Source organism: Ceratotherium simum, chromosome 17 (assembly GCF_057802395.1).
Source record: "Ceratotherium simum simum isolate JZ-2026a chromosome 17, ASM5780239v1, whole genome shotgun sequence".
In the NCBI taxonomy this organism is placed as follows: domain Eukaryota; kingdom Metazoa; phylum Chordata; class Mammalia; order Perissodactyla; family Rhinocerotidae; genus Ceratotherium; species Ceratotherium simum.
The window spans coordinates 14,626,910-14,642,508 of record NC_141916.1 but is presented as its reverse complement, the minus strand read 5'-3'; the positions used below and the strand labels follow the sequence as shown (position 1 = coordinate 14,642,508).

The window sequence follows — 15,599 nt, the reverse complement described above, 5'->3', positions numbered from 1 at the left end:
TCAATAAATTAAAAGAAAACAGCTGTTGTTTCCAGACATTTTCCTAGACCCCCATTTCGCCAGTGCACACTTAGAGAGCAAAAACTGTATCATATGCAAATACGTATATCTAAAAAGGATAATCAATCAGAGTGAACTCTTCACTAGGAAGACTTTTTGAAAATGTTAATCCGTTCTTTATGTTCCTTGGTGTTTTGTAAAATATTGGGAATATGATGAAACAAAAATTTTTCCATGCTGGTTACTAATTATTTTTACTAGAACAAATATTCTGATCACTCATTTCTTTCATTTTTACCATCTCTCCAGTTCCACCTATGTCCTAGCTATGAAGAGTGAGCTTAATAGGACTTACTCGGAAGTGACTGAGTTTATTCTGCTGGGGTTCAGAACCCCTCCAAAGCTACAGACCCTCCTATTCCTAGTGTTCTTGCTGCTCTACATGGTCACTGTGGTGGAAATATCAGCATGATAACTGTCATTAAGATGGATTCCAGACTTCAAATGCCTATGTATTTCTTCCTTAGGAATTTGTCCTGTTTAGATCTCTGCTACTCCACAATCATTGCTCCCAACACTTTAGCCAACTTCTTGTCTAATGAAAAGAAAATTTCTTACAATGGCTGCTCAATTTTTCTTCTTTGCCCTGTTTGTCACAGCTGAAGGCTTTCTTCTGGCTGTCACGGCTTTTGATGGATTCTGGGCCATTTGCTCCCTTCTCCTTTACCTTGTGCAAATGTCCCAGAAAGTCTGTGTTCGATTGGTAACTGGATCCTATATCTGTGGATGCATCAACTCCACGGTCCAAACAGCTTTCACCTTCAGTTTGCGTTTCTGTGAGAAAACAGATTGGACCACTTCTTCTGTGATGTCCCAGCCCTGATCAAGATCTTGTATGTTGACAGCTTTGTGAATGAGATTGTACTGGTTATTCTCTCTGCTCTCAGCATCATCAACACCGTGATATCATTCTGGTTTTCTATGTTTCTATCCTCTCCACTGTCCTGAAGATCCCCTCGACCCATGACAGGAGTTATTTCCTCTCCACCTATAGCTTCCATATAGCAGTGGTGAGTCTATTGTATGGGACTGTGTTCTTCATGCATGCCCAACCTGGGGCCATCTCCTCACCAGAGCAAAGCAAGATGGTAGCTGTGCTCTACACACTTATAACACCAATGCTAAACCCTCTAACATATAGTCTGAGAAACAGAGAAAGATGCTGTGAAAGGTGCTGTGAAAAGAATATCACACAGGAAATGATTCTCTCACTGATATATGTAAAATCATTACATAATGGACAAATTTTGTTTTCTAAGGGTCCTGGTCATATGGTCCCAGTAATACGGCTGCCCCCATCTCCACTCATAGTGGTGCCAGCAGCTGTGTGAGAATCCCCAACCTGGATTGCTGCCATTGTGGAGGGGGAGAGGGGTCCATTCTGTTAGTTCCACTGCTTTCAGGGGGTCCATTCCACCAACTTTTAGATCTATGGCTGTGTGAATCTCTCAGGTGTCCTGTTGTGTTGTGTAGGGAATCCTCTGTTGTTTAATGGATGTCTGTTTAGTTATAACTCGAGGAGAGATACAAAGAGAACAACTCACTCCGCCACGATGCTGACATCAAACTCTATAATATAATTTTCTCAAATATTTCGTGTACATACATTCAGCACCACAGGAGACAGTATTATAATTTTTACTTCAACCATTGAATGTAATTTAGAAAACTTAAGAGAAGGAAAGTTTATTGTATTTATCAGTGATATATATTATTATGCTTCGAATTTCAACTTTTCTATGTAAGCTCTTACAGCTATGACTTTTCATAAATCAAATTTCCCTTCTCCCAACAGAAATTTAATTCTCTTAAAATCAGGGTAGTATATGTCATTCACACTCATTGTTACCATCTATTTTTCTTCACTTTTGTCATTTTTAATATTTTCTTATTCTATATATGTTTCTCTTTTGTATGTTTTTTTGAGAAAATAGTATTTCTGCTGTTTTCATCTTTGGGAAGTATAAGTCCATATTACATCACCTGTGTCTCCGTTTAGCAAAGGTGTCACATTTTTGCCTTTCAACTTTTAAGATTCAACAAATTATTATAACTCATCTTTTATGAATAGTATTGTTTTCTGAGCCTTGTAAAATTATACGTATCTTTCAGTTTGTCTTATACTATAAACAAATAGTCTGGAATGTAATAGAATTTTTCCAGAAAATATTATTGTATTATCTAACAGATGAGAAATATAAAGTCACTATAATTTTATAGATATTTAAAAATATATACCCTATATACCTATATGTAGAAAAAGTTTATTTTAATCCTTAAAAGTCAAGTCACACTTACGAGGATCATATGTTTCTCTATGCTCTCTCATCTTGTCTACTGCATTTCAAATGTATCACATTTATTTATTTTTGCTTCCTGCAATAGCAATGTCTCTTCTGCAGTGAGTCTTTCCAATGGTTTAGAGTCTTTTTTGAATCATTTAAAAAATTCGCTTTGCTTTAACACATTAAAATTTGTAAGAAAAAGAATTTATACAATATGAGGAAACAGATAAAAAATAAATGGAATGATACGATCCAGGCCCGGATGTACAGAACTGCTCGGGAGTCCTGGAGGGTTGTGGCTCCAGGAGCAAACCCTGGACGCAGCGGCAGTTTGCTGCCATCTGGTGACTGTTGTCCACTCTAAGGGTAAAGATTCTGGGTCCTGTGATAGAATGGATCTTCCAGAACAATCGTTAAGAATTCAAAATATTTCCTAGGTTTCCATCCCCATCCTATTGTTCTGAGCAGGGGAGATGGGTTGGAAATCACCAGAAATGTGCAAATCCACCCTGCACCTGCCTGTCTCCCGAGACGAAGGTGACGGGCATTTTGTTCTTCCCCCTCGCGAAAAACAAGTTCTGAAGATTTTATCCTCTGTTTCAGAAAAGGGATGAATAGAAAATGGAAAATATTTGCCCATTATTTCATATCTGAATTTGTCTGGTGTTGAGATATATTTTCACGGGATTTTACTGAATTTTATTTAGAATTGTGTGTATGTTCATCAACGAGACAGAGCATGATTTGGTTTCCTCATACTAATCATGGCACATTTTAGACTCAAGCTTGTCTTAGTAACATGAAAAGATGGAGAATTTTCCTCCTTTTTTATTCTGAAGAAGAGATTGTATAACATTGAAATTACTCCCTCCTTGAAGGTTTACAAGAACTGACAGGAGATGCCATCTGGATGAGGAGTTTTTATTATGGGAAGAGTTTTGACTTATGATTCAATTGCTTCTTGCTTACCAAAAGGGGTGATAGTCAAAATATTTAACAGCTTGCTCAGTAATCACTATATACAAATGCTCATTTATCACTAAATAAATCAATAATAAAAAGATAGCCCTTTATCTTCTTGTTAAACTACTTAACTAGTGATAAAGTTTTTAACAAATCATTCTAAAGGTTTCAAAATCTTTTGTTGATTTGGTCAAATTGTTGGGTGTAATCTTTGGTGTGTCATGCTGTCACTAAATGCTGTCTGAGCCACAGTTTGATGTCAGGGGACTAGACTAGATCAAGCCATTACAACAGGTGTCCCATTAAATTGAAGGTCATTAGATAATGTGGTGTTTGAAAAAGTAAAATTTTCTTTCAACAAAATTGTTCATATGCTGAATCCTCTCCAAACTTCTGCTCAACTAACATCAATTTAATTTAAAATTTTCTAGCCTCTTGTCTTGTTCTTGATCTTCAGAGCAACTCATTTGGTCTTCCATCATTAATGATGATATTACCTGTAGATTTTTTCATAGATGCTCTTTATCAACCTGAGGAAAGTTACTGAGAAATATTCATGAATAAATGTTTGGTTTTGTCCAATTCTTTTTCTGCATCTTCTGAAATTATTTTATATATGTTTATTTCCTTTTTAGTTTGTTACTACAGTAAATCACAATTGATTTGGTTTTGAATGTTAAACCAGCTTTGCGTTCCTGGGATAACCTCTTCTTGGTCATAGAGAATTATCCTTTTGATCCTTTGTTGGACTGAATTTGCTAAAATTTTGTTTAGAAATGCTGCATCTGTGCTCACAACAGATATTGGCCTGCCATTTTCTTTTCTTGTTCTGTTTCTGTCTGGTTTAATACCAACTTTACACTGGCTTCATGAAATAAATTAGGAAGTATTCCCACATTTTAAATTCCTTGGAAAAGTTTATGTAGAATTGTTATTAAGTTTTTACTTAAATGTTTGGTATAATTCACCAGTGAACCAAGCTAGAATTTTTCTTTGTGGGATAGTATTTAACTACAATTTCAAATATTTGAGTTGCTCTCAGTGAAATAAACTGGGGCAATCATTGGGCTTACACATTTCTTTTCCATCTTTCAGGAATCACTGTCCTTCTTTGCCTACCATCCAATGTCTTGAATAAAAATATTTGTATGGGGACTGGCCCGGTGGCACAAGCCATTAAGTGCACGTGCTCCACTCTGGTGGCCGGGGGTTTGCCGGATCCCGGGGGTGCACCGACGCACCGCTTAGCAAGCCGTGCTGTGGCGGCGTCCCGTATAAAGTGGAGGAGGATGGGCATGGATGTTAGCCCAGGGCCAGTCTTCCTCAGCAAAAAGAGGAGGATTGGCAGATGTTAGCTCAGGGCCGATCTTCCTCACACACACACACAAAATTTGTATGTATTTGTATGTGTGAGATATATATATCAGGGGGAAGGAGAATGGGAGAGGGGAGAGAGAGCAGGAGAGAGAGAGAGGGAGAGAGAGAGACATGCTCTCTTTTGTTGTTGTTCATTTAGGCAGGAGAGTGAATCTGATTCTTATTCCCCTGTTGGCCAGAATCAGAAGTCTAGTCATACTCTTATTTTCTAAGTCAAATTAAACTTCTTTTCTAATCTTCTGAGTAGCAGGAAGGCAGTTCTTTTAGTTAAGTTCTTTCTTCCTTTCTTCTTTTCTTTCTTTCTTTCTCTCTTTCCTTCTTTCCTTCTTCTTTCTTGAAGATTGGCCCTGAGATAACATATGTTGCCAATCTTCCTCTTTTTCTTTTCTTTTTTCCCTGAAGTCCCAGTACATAGTTGTATATCCTAGTTATAGGTCCTTCTAGTTCTTCTATGTGGGACACAGCCTCAGCATGGCTTGATGAGTGGTGAGTAGGTCCGCGCCCAGGATCTGAACCAGCGAATCCTGGGCCACTGAAGCAGAACACGTGAACTTAACTGCTGTGCCACCAGCCTGGTCCCCTTTTTTTTCCTTTAATTATCAATTTAACTAGGGACTTCCATAGGTATGGTCAATATCTAATGCCCATTGCTTCTTATTGAACATTGCAGAGTTACTGATGGCAATTAAACCTAAATTTCCTGTGGGTAAAACTGTTCTACTGTTGATGAAGTTGCCTGTAAAGCCTGTATGAAGTTCAAGGAAGAAAATCATGTATTTCCACTCCTGATTTTGAAGAATACTTTCACTTTCTGAAAGCCCAATTCTTTTAGGGATGACACTTTGATTCTTAGGGTCACTTCTCTTAGTTCTCAGCATTTTTTATTCCATCTTCAAGAATCCTCTTTGATTCTGTCATAAATGATGTGGTGTTTATCATTCATAGAACAGGAAAAATTTCTTGTCTCCTTTCTAGGAATCCCCAGTAATTACTGCAGGAGTCAGTCATGTACCTTTTCTTATATTTGAAAATCTAAAGTCTGATGATCTTCACGTCTTAGTCCAAGGGTCTCAAGTGTTTTATCCAACAGGTGTCGTTGTTCCTCTTTTCTGGACAGTGAAGCTACACTGATCATCTCCAGTAGACTCCGCTCTGCTACTCTTACACTTTTGGGAAGACAGTCGCCTTCATGCCTCAATAACCATTTACTTTCTTCAAACCAACTGAGCTTCTTTTAAAATTTGTTTTGCTGAAAGTATTACAACTTTCCTTTTTCGTGGTTAGGCTCTTTTACCTTTTTTTTCCTTTATCGAATGTTCTTGGTGCTTATATCATTGCTACTGTTGCTGTTTGAATTGTAGCTTAGTTTTTCATAGTATATGCGAGACATAATAATAATATTATCTTACATATATAGTGCTATGTTTTACATATACAGGTTCTTCTGGCTATCAGGAAGAAGAGTGTTACTATGAAACTTTGCTCAAGGTGAAATGATCTTAAATTAAGAAGCAATTACTATTAATTTACATAGAAAAAATTTGGGGGCATTCTCAGACCCCAGAACTAATCTACCAAATTATTCCAAAAAATACATAAAACCTAAAATAACACTAACATATAGTAAAAGCAGGAATGATATGATAAATATACAGCCTACAGAAAGTAGAAATAATGTATATACAGCATAGTTTCACTTAACAGAAGTGAGAAGGCAGCGAGCCCACTGGAAGGCTGAGAGATGGTGGTGGTGATGGTGGTGAGTCACCTGAGGTTGGGGTGGTGGGAGGTGCAGGAGACTGGATTGTAGGAGGAAGAAGACGAGGGTCATCTAGTAACATCTCATCATCGTCTGAATCCATCAGGGCAGCAGGTGACTAAGGTCTACACCTTCTTCAATATCTGCCTGCCTCGATGTCAAAGGTCGAGGTTCGTGGTCTGCTGCATGCTTGACTGCTTAGCCTCTATAACGGCTCGCTGCAAAACAAACACTGAATGCTATTTTCGCTTTTTGCCTTTTTTTGTAAAAAGGAAAATCCTCTTTGGATTCCTTTTGGTTAGCTAAAACAGGTACTAACGTAGGTCTTTCATAAAAGCGAAGTGGCATAAAGTGAACTTTCAGATAGTGGGGAAAACCTGTATTAACTTATTTAATCCACACGGCGACCTTGTGAGAAGATACTATTGTTATCTCCAGTTTACAGATGAGGAACATATATGATTGGAAAAAGAAATTAAATAGTGGAGATTGTGAAAAGAATATGTGAAAATAGGAAATTTAAGTATATTTGATATGCTGTGTTGGGGAGAGATTATAAGTGCTGGTAGAGTTGAGTATATAAATATTCAAAGATTAACAGATTTAAGTAAAAAGTCAAAATGAGAACAGTTTGAAACAATGAAAATATATTATGCAAGAATACTCCTCTTTTAAGTATAAATAAGTGTAGTAGGAGTGTTATAGAATTTTGGAGTAGTTGGTAGCTATTATAAGGTATTTTATAAAATATGCTTTTTTTTTTTACTATATACAAGTTTATAAAAGAAATAATAACATACATATAATACTAATTATGTACCAGGCATTGTGATATTAGTTGACTGAGTGATGCATATTAAAAGATACTTTGCAAATTTGAAGGGTAAAAAAAATCACATGTGCTCTTTGTTTTCATTGTTCAATTATTCTTGACTTGGTGTAACACTTATTTTTATTCCTAATCATTTTAGGTTGGGAATTGTTTTTAGAGTTTGATATAAATCATGAAACCTCTTTGTCATATAAATGCAAAAAATTTTATTTATAATTATTGGATTTCATAAAATCTCAGAGATTCTCCAAATTTTCCAGACCAAGACATCTTATTATGTATAAATATACTCTCTTCTTTCCTGTCATTCTTTAAACGTCTTTTAGAACCCGAGATAAAACTAGATATAAATACTTTTAGATAAATAGATATAAAATGTAAATGTAAAGAAACTAAAGGAATGTCTCAGCAGTGGGGTGAGCCTGGCTCATATAAGCAGCATTTCATGATCACCATTAAATGAGTCTAACTAGTCTTAGTACCCGATGGCATCAGAAAAACAAGAAATGGGTTATATTTATTACATATTTGTGTTAATTAAGGACAGAAATTTTTGGAAGTGATATTTGTAAAATAATGCAATGAAGGGTTAAGAATATCCTTATAGGGGCTGGCTAGGTGGCACAAGTGGTTAAGTGCACCCGATCCGCTGCGGCGGCCCGGGGTTCGCCGGTTCAGATCCCGGGCATGCACCGTCGCACCGCTTGGCAAGCCATGCTGTGGCGGTGTCCCGTACAAAGTGGAGGAAGATGGCCACGGATGTTAGCCCACGGCCAGTCTTCCTCAGCAAAGAAAAGAGGAAGATTGGCAGATGTTAGTGCAGGGCTGATCTTCCTCACAAAAAAAAAAAAAAAAGAATATCCTTGTAGAAGAATCTTTATAATTAATAATGATTTTGAGTGAGAAAATTGCTATTCTGCCAGGAAGCAATAAGAAGACCAAGTTCACTGGTCCTCAGACTTCTTCTACGTAGTAACTGACCTCATTAGAGTCAGTTGGGAATCTGAAAAAATAAATGAATGCTTCCCCACACTCATCTCACTAATAGACAATTTTCAGTATTTAATTTAACTAAGAATGTGGTGTTAAGCAGGAATCAGTATTAAAAGAAAAGCCAAACAAAATCTCTCAGATGATTCTGAAGAATGGGGAAGTTTGGCAAAAACTGACGTTAACTGACCTCTAGGGTCTTTATTACTGCTCAAAAAGACCACACATTTATATATATTTTTCTTGTTTACTTTCCTGGTTTTAAGAATATATATATATGTATTTATTTAAGAATATATATATATGTGTGTATATATATATACACACATCTAGATCAAAGGACTTAGAACTTATGGCAGATAACATATAGGAGGAATTTTCAATTCTGTCTTTGCATAATATAAAGAGTAAGATATTTCTTGAGGTTCAAACTGCAGACTCAGTCTAAGATTCTCTTTTGCTTCTAGTAAGTAAAAATGAGGTACATGAGACTTAGAAATAAATAGGTCCACTTACTGAGTGTACTCAGATAGTTGAATACATCTAATACAAACTGTGAAACATGTTCGTAATTAACTAAACTTTCCTTACAGCTCCCTTTAAAGCAACAATTAGCTATTAAAATTCTTCAGCGAAGCTTCTTTTGGAATCTACTGGATCTCAGGTAAGGTACAGTAGACCCCACCTATCTATGGTTTCACTTGCCGTGGTTTTAGTTCCCATGGCCAACCAGAAGCTGAAAATATTAAACAGAAAATTCCAGAAATGAATAATTCCTAAGTTTTAAATTGCACACTGTCCTGAGTAGTGTGATGAAATCTCATGCTATTCTGTTCTGTCACACCTGGGATGCAAATCATCCTTTTGTCCAGCCTATCCACCCTGTTATACGCTATCTGCCCATTAGTCACTTATTAGCCATCTCAGTTATAAGATCGATTGTTATGGTATCGCTGTGCTTGGGGTCAAGTAACCTTTATTTTACTTAATAATGGCTCCAAAGCACAAGAGTAAAGATGGTGGCAACTCAGATGTGCCAGAGAGAAGCTATAAAGTGCACTTTTAAGTGAAAAGGTGAAAGTTCTTGACATAATAAAGAAATAAAATTGTATGCTGAAGTTGCTAAGATCTGTTGTAAAAATGAATCTTCTATCTGTAAAATTGTAAAGAAGGAAAAAATTGTGCTAGTTTTGCTTTTGCACCTCAAATATGTATGTATAGGAAAAACCATAGTATATATAGGGTTTGGTACTATCTACAGAGGGTCTTGTACAATATCCCCTGAGGATAAGGAGGGACATCTGTACCTAGTTTTTTAAAATCATAACTTTTTCTGAAGACAGTTTTCTTAATTTAGAAAACTTTCTCTGTTTTTTCTGTTCAATCTCTCATATATCCATTATTTATTGAATACTTTGTATTTCCCAGGTGCTACAGATTCCTTTTAATTTAATACATTACTTAATTTAGTCCTTACAACAGAAATCCTGTATAGTAGATGTTTAAAGACGTATTTTGATGATGATAAAATTGAGGCTCATGGAATTTGAACAATTTTCCCAAGATTACCTAGCCAGTGAGTGGCAAGACATGGATTAAAACTCACATCTATGAGTACTAAAATGCCACGCTTTTAGCTAATAAGACATTTTGGCTGCACAAAAAAATAGTAACAGAAGCTAAATGAATTTAACTCCTTCTGGCTGTATTGTACTTTTAACTTTATGAAAATTTCTAAATAAAAATGTGACTTCAAATATGATATTAAGTTCCTTGAAGAGAAGAAATGTTTTTTGATTCAGAAATTGAATATAGTACTGGAACCACAGAATTATAACATAATATTTCTTTTTTCCACTTGGATTTAATTTTTCAGATGTCTTAAAAATTATTAATATTTTATCCAAGTGCCTTTTTAGTGTTTGATATTAAGATTGATAGTTATTAAAAATCAAAGAGCAAAACCTATATAATACAGTTTTTTTTGCCCTGTTGATTTGCATCAGTGTCTTCTGTTTAATTAACAGCGTGCTCAAGGAAACAACACTTCTTGTTGGGGAAGTTAGTCTTGTGCTTCAACCACAATGCTCTACATAAACAGGATAATGCATGTCTCTAAGATGTTAACGCTTGACAGTAAAAGGAAGAAGACGTGGTGGAGTTTGGCTGCCAACAAGGGAGCAGAGCTGCCAGCAATCAGATTTGCTGTTCTGAAGTAGGAGGTGGAGGTTGAACAGTGTATGGTTGATGTAGGAGGTAAGAGTTTGATTTATCGTTTCAAACGTTCTTTAAGACTAAGGCTTCATTCTACCTCATGAAACAGTAATCACATATTTCTTAATGTCTTTTAAATAGCAGAATGTTTTAAGACAGCCAAATTAACTGCATTTTGTGGTGGGAAAATGAATTTTTCTATATTTTCACCCAATTTACCATTTCTAAAGCAAAAATATTTTTTAGGTGCTTGTTTAATTTGGCTAACATTTATTGTGCTTTTAAGATGTTCTGTTAATTGTAAATATTGCTTTTCATACTCATTTTCCTGTTTTCTCACAGCAATTGTATAAATTAGGTATTATTAGTATCTTCCATTTGACAGAAGAGGACTTTAAGGCATTGAAAGTATAGGTAGTTATCTTAGATTCTTTTAGATTGAAAGGGGTAAAATTTGGACTCAGTCCATCTAATTACAAAGCTCTAAACAAGTGGCATAAAATGACTAATGATCTCACTGTCCCAGGCATCCTTTGCCCATCCACATTTCTTGTATCATAGTGACACTAAATACATTGGAAAACTTATGTATCATATATTTGGATACTGGTACTTCCAAATGTAAAGCTATTCTGTCAGATGTGTTGCCAAGAAAACCTCATTTTATGTTAGCAGATTTTCTTTCACTGGGAACTTCAGGAACCAAAAGTTGGCAAGGTTTTTCACAGGCTTCATGATCATCCACTCATTTTCTCAGAGAAGTCTCAGCTATGAAGAGTTAGTTGAATAAGAATTAAGAGTTGACTGAGTTTATTCTGCTGGGACTCAAAACATAGAAGCACAGATTCTCTTATTCTCCCTCTTCTAGCTTATCTATGTGATCACTGTTGTGGGAACTATCAGCATGCTAGTTGTCATTAAAATAGATTCCAGACTTCATACACCTGTGTATTTCTTTCTTTTTTTATTGAGGTATAATTGACATACAACCTTATATAAGTTTCAGATGTACAACAGAGTAATGTGATATTTGTATATACTGTGAAATGATGGAAACAATAAGTCTAGCTACCACCTGTCACCATACAAAGTTACCAGATTTTTTTTTCTTGTTGTGAGAATATAAGATTTGCTCTCTTAGCAACTTTTAAATATGCAATACAATATTATTGACTATAGTCACCTTACTGTACATTACATTCCCATGACTTATTTATTTTATAACTGGAAGTTTGTACCTCTTGACCTTCTTCAGCCATTTTACCCACTCCCCCAACCCTCCTCCCCTCTCACAACCAATCTGTTCTCTGTATCTATTAGTTTTGTTTTGTTTGCTTTTTAGATTCCATATATAAGTGAAATTATATGGTATTTGTCTTTCTCTGTCTCACTTATTTCACTTAGCATAATAACCTCATAGTCCATCCATGTTAGCACCAATGGTAATATTTCATTGTTTTTTTCTGGCTGAATAGTATTCCACTGCATATATAAACCACATTTTCTTCATCCATTCATCCATCAATGGACACTTAGGTTGTTTCTATATCTTGGCTATTGCAAATAATGCTGCAATGAACATGAGGATGCAAGTTTATTTGAGACTTTTCTTTTTCTTCAAGTAGGCATTTACCACTATGAACTTCCCTCTTAGAACTGTTTTTGCTTCATCCCATAGATTTTGGTATGTTGTGTTTCCATTTTCTTTTGTCTCAAGGTATTTTTTCTTGTGTGTGTGAGGAAGATCAGCCCTGAGCTAACATCCGATGCCAATCCTCCTCTTTTTATGCTAAATAAGATTGGTCCTGGGCTAACATCCATGCCCATCCTCCTCTACTTTATATGGAACGCTGCCGTAGCATGACTTGACAAGCAGTGTGTCAGTGCACACCTGGGATCTGAGTCTGCGAACCCCGGGCCGCCGAAGCAGAGCACGCGCACTTAACTGCTGCACCACCGGGCTGGCCCCTCAAGGTATTTTTTGATTTCTTCATTAACCCATTCATTGTTCATTAGCATGTTATTTAATTAATTAATATCTAAGTATTTGTGATTTTTCCACTTTTCTTCCTGTAATTGATTACTAGTTTTATACCATTGTAGTTGGAAAAGACACTTGATATGATTTAAATCTTCTTAAATTTATTGAGACTTATTTTGTGGCCTAACATGTGACCTCTCTTGGAGAATGTTCCATGTGCACTTGAGAAGAATGTGTATTCTGCTGCTTTTGGATGGAGTGTTCTGTATATATCTATTAAGTCTATCTGGTCTAATGTGTCATTTAAAGCTGATGTTTTCTTGTTGACTGTCTTAATGATCTATCCATTTATGTACTTATTCTTTTTTTCCATTCAACCACTCTGTTTTTTTATTGGAGAACTTAGTCCACTTACATTTAAATTAATTATTATAGGTTTGTACTTATTTTCATTTTGTTAATTGTTTCCTGGCTGTTTTGTAGTTCCTCTCTGTTTCTTTCTTCTTCTCTTGCTCTCTTCCCTTATGGTTTGATGACTTTCTCTAGTGTTATGGTTAGATTCCTTTCTCATTATCTTTTGTTTATCTACTGTGGGTTTTTGCTTTGTGGTTACCATGTGGCCCACATATAACAACCTAGATATGTAACAGTCTATTTTCAGTTGATAGCAATTTAAGTTTTAACATATTATAAAACTCTATATTTTTACTCCCCCCTCATGTTTTATGTTTTTGATACCTTATTTACATCTTTTTATTTTGCATATCCTTTAACTAATTATTATAGTTATAGTTATTTTTACTACTTTTTATTTTAACCTTTCTTTTATAAGTGATTAAACCACTACCTTTAATATATATTTACCATTACCAGTAGATTACTACTTTCACATGTTTTATTGGTTCTAATTAGTGCCCTTTCTTTTCAGCTTAAAGAAGGTCCTTTAAAATTTCTTGTAGGGCTGGTGTAGTGTGATGAACTCCTGTAGCTTTTGCTTGTCTGGATAGCTCTTCATGTCTCCTTCAATTCTGGATGATAATCTTGCTAGGTAGAGTATTCTTGGTTGGGAGTTTTTTCCTTTCAGCACTTTCAATATATTGTGCCACTCCCTTCTGTCCTGCAAAGTTCCTGCTAAAATATTTGTTTGTAGTCTTCTGGGGGTTCCCTTGTACGTAATAAGTTGTTTTTCCCTTGTTGCTTTTCTAATTCAAATAGACCGAACTCATCAAAGGAAAGGAAATGTTTGTAAATATTCAGTGAATTGAAGTTAGTTCTTCATGTTTGGGAGAAGAAAGAGCTGTCCTATCTATTCAAACCTCTCTTATTTATTTCAATCTAAGTTAAAAAAATGAACAATTCCTAGGAAGAGAGCCATGGGTAAGCTTCCAATGTCTGTAAGAATAGTTGTCCTCTCCCAGAAGCTGCCCCTATAAAAAAGCCAACCAACCTACCAACTAACCAAATAAGAACAACAGAAGCTGGGGTAATGGAGGATTGCTAGATAAGAAACAGAGAAATTAAACAGTCAGAGTCTAAAAACAAATATATACAAACATGTACTAATAAAAACATTTAAACATTTTTATTACTTTATAAATAAATAAGGGAAAGCTATCCTAACCAGATGGAAATCCATGGACAAATGGTTTGATAATTAGGTTATATATCTTCTCTTAGATCTTAACATAATAAAAAATATAATACAATCAAAATCCTTTATTTATTGTAAAGTTTGGCTTAATTTCTCATTGAAAATCCATTAAATTAAGCTCCAGGATATCTTATGCTGGTTTTATAGGTTATATAAATTATCATTCTTTCCACAAAAATCTAAGATTATGAAATTGTAAATATACATGCTTAGCCTATTGAATAATAGTAATACATATTTTTAAAGTTGGTCTTTGTAAACCCCAAGAAATTGTACAAATCATCTGGATGTAACTGTTCCATGTACAATCCCTGGATAGTAAATCTTTCTGATAAAATTTTAACACCAGCAGTGATTGAGTTCTTCTGCAGTTTGTCAAATTAGATATAATTTCCATGATATTTTATTGACTTTAAAACCTAGGGCTAATGTTAAATTAATAAATGAATAATCTTGGGTCATATGAAATGTTTTGCCATGTAAGCAGCTTATGAAGAAATTTAATTTGATAAAGACAAACAATGCAAACATAGAGTAGCACTAAGCATGGTTTTACTCTTCTATATACTTGTATTTAAAAAACATGTTGGCTGTTTGTAAAGTTTCAATAAAGATAGAAAATTCTTTGTGGCACATATACTATCTTGTATACAATAAAGTTTATAATTTTTAAAGCTATATTTAATGGCTCTAAGTTTGTTGTCTATTTTTGTATATGTTTAAAAAATTAGAAAAGAAAGTATAAATTGAGTATTAAGAAAACTTATGAATTATTTTAAAAGGATAAAACAATAGTTCCACACAAAGTCTTTCAATATAAAGTATTCTCTTAATAAAAGAAAAATTCTGTTTGCTGGACTTGGTAAGTTTAACTCCTTTTCTCAGCAGGAGATGGCCTCCTGAGATCCTGTTAGTTTTTTTGCGATTTCTGTCAGATGCTCTGATTGGATTCTTAGATGCTCTGATTCTTAGACGCTCTTATTCTGTTTTTAATAGAAGTTCTTACTTTTAATAAAGCTAAAATGTAGTAATTATTTACGGCTATGCTTATTTTGAATGTTACCACTCTGATTAATAATGTTAAGAGTGAAATCTTATCTCAAAACATCTATCACCTATGCTTAAATGTTCATGTAATGACCAGCCACCTTTGATAATATTTTTTTTAAATTTTTTATTTATTGCAATAACATTGGTTTATAACATTGTATAAATTTCAGGTGTACATCATTATACTTCTATTTCTGCATAGATTACATCATGTTCACCACCCAAATACTAATTACAACCCATTTGATAATATTTTTGGTATTGCTTTACCCTAATTGAGATCCCAAATTCATAAGGAAAACAAACTTTAAAAGGATGTTTTATGTTCCAATTATTTCTTGAGTTTTTAATATGGCTGCTCCCTTGTCTTGTCATTCATGATGACATGGCAGCATTTTAATGTAGCTGCTCTCTTGTCTTGTAACCCATGATGACAT

At 34.8% G+C, this 15,599-nt stretch overlaps 1 protein-coding gene and 1 pseudogene across 1 annotated transcript in view; one reads left to right on the top strand and one right to left on the bottom strand.

The window, feature by feature from the left end:
* LACRT (lacritin) overlaps window positions 1-15,599 on the bottom strand; it is a 618,678-nt gene that overhangs the window by 411,478 nt on the left and 191,601 nt on the right. The gene's annotated exons all lie outside the window — the stretch shown is intronic.
* Window positions 329-1,263, top strand: LOC101392796 (olfactory receptor 9S13-like; annotated as a pseudogene).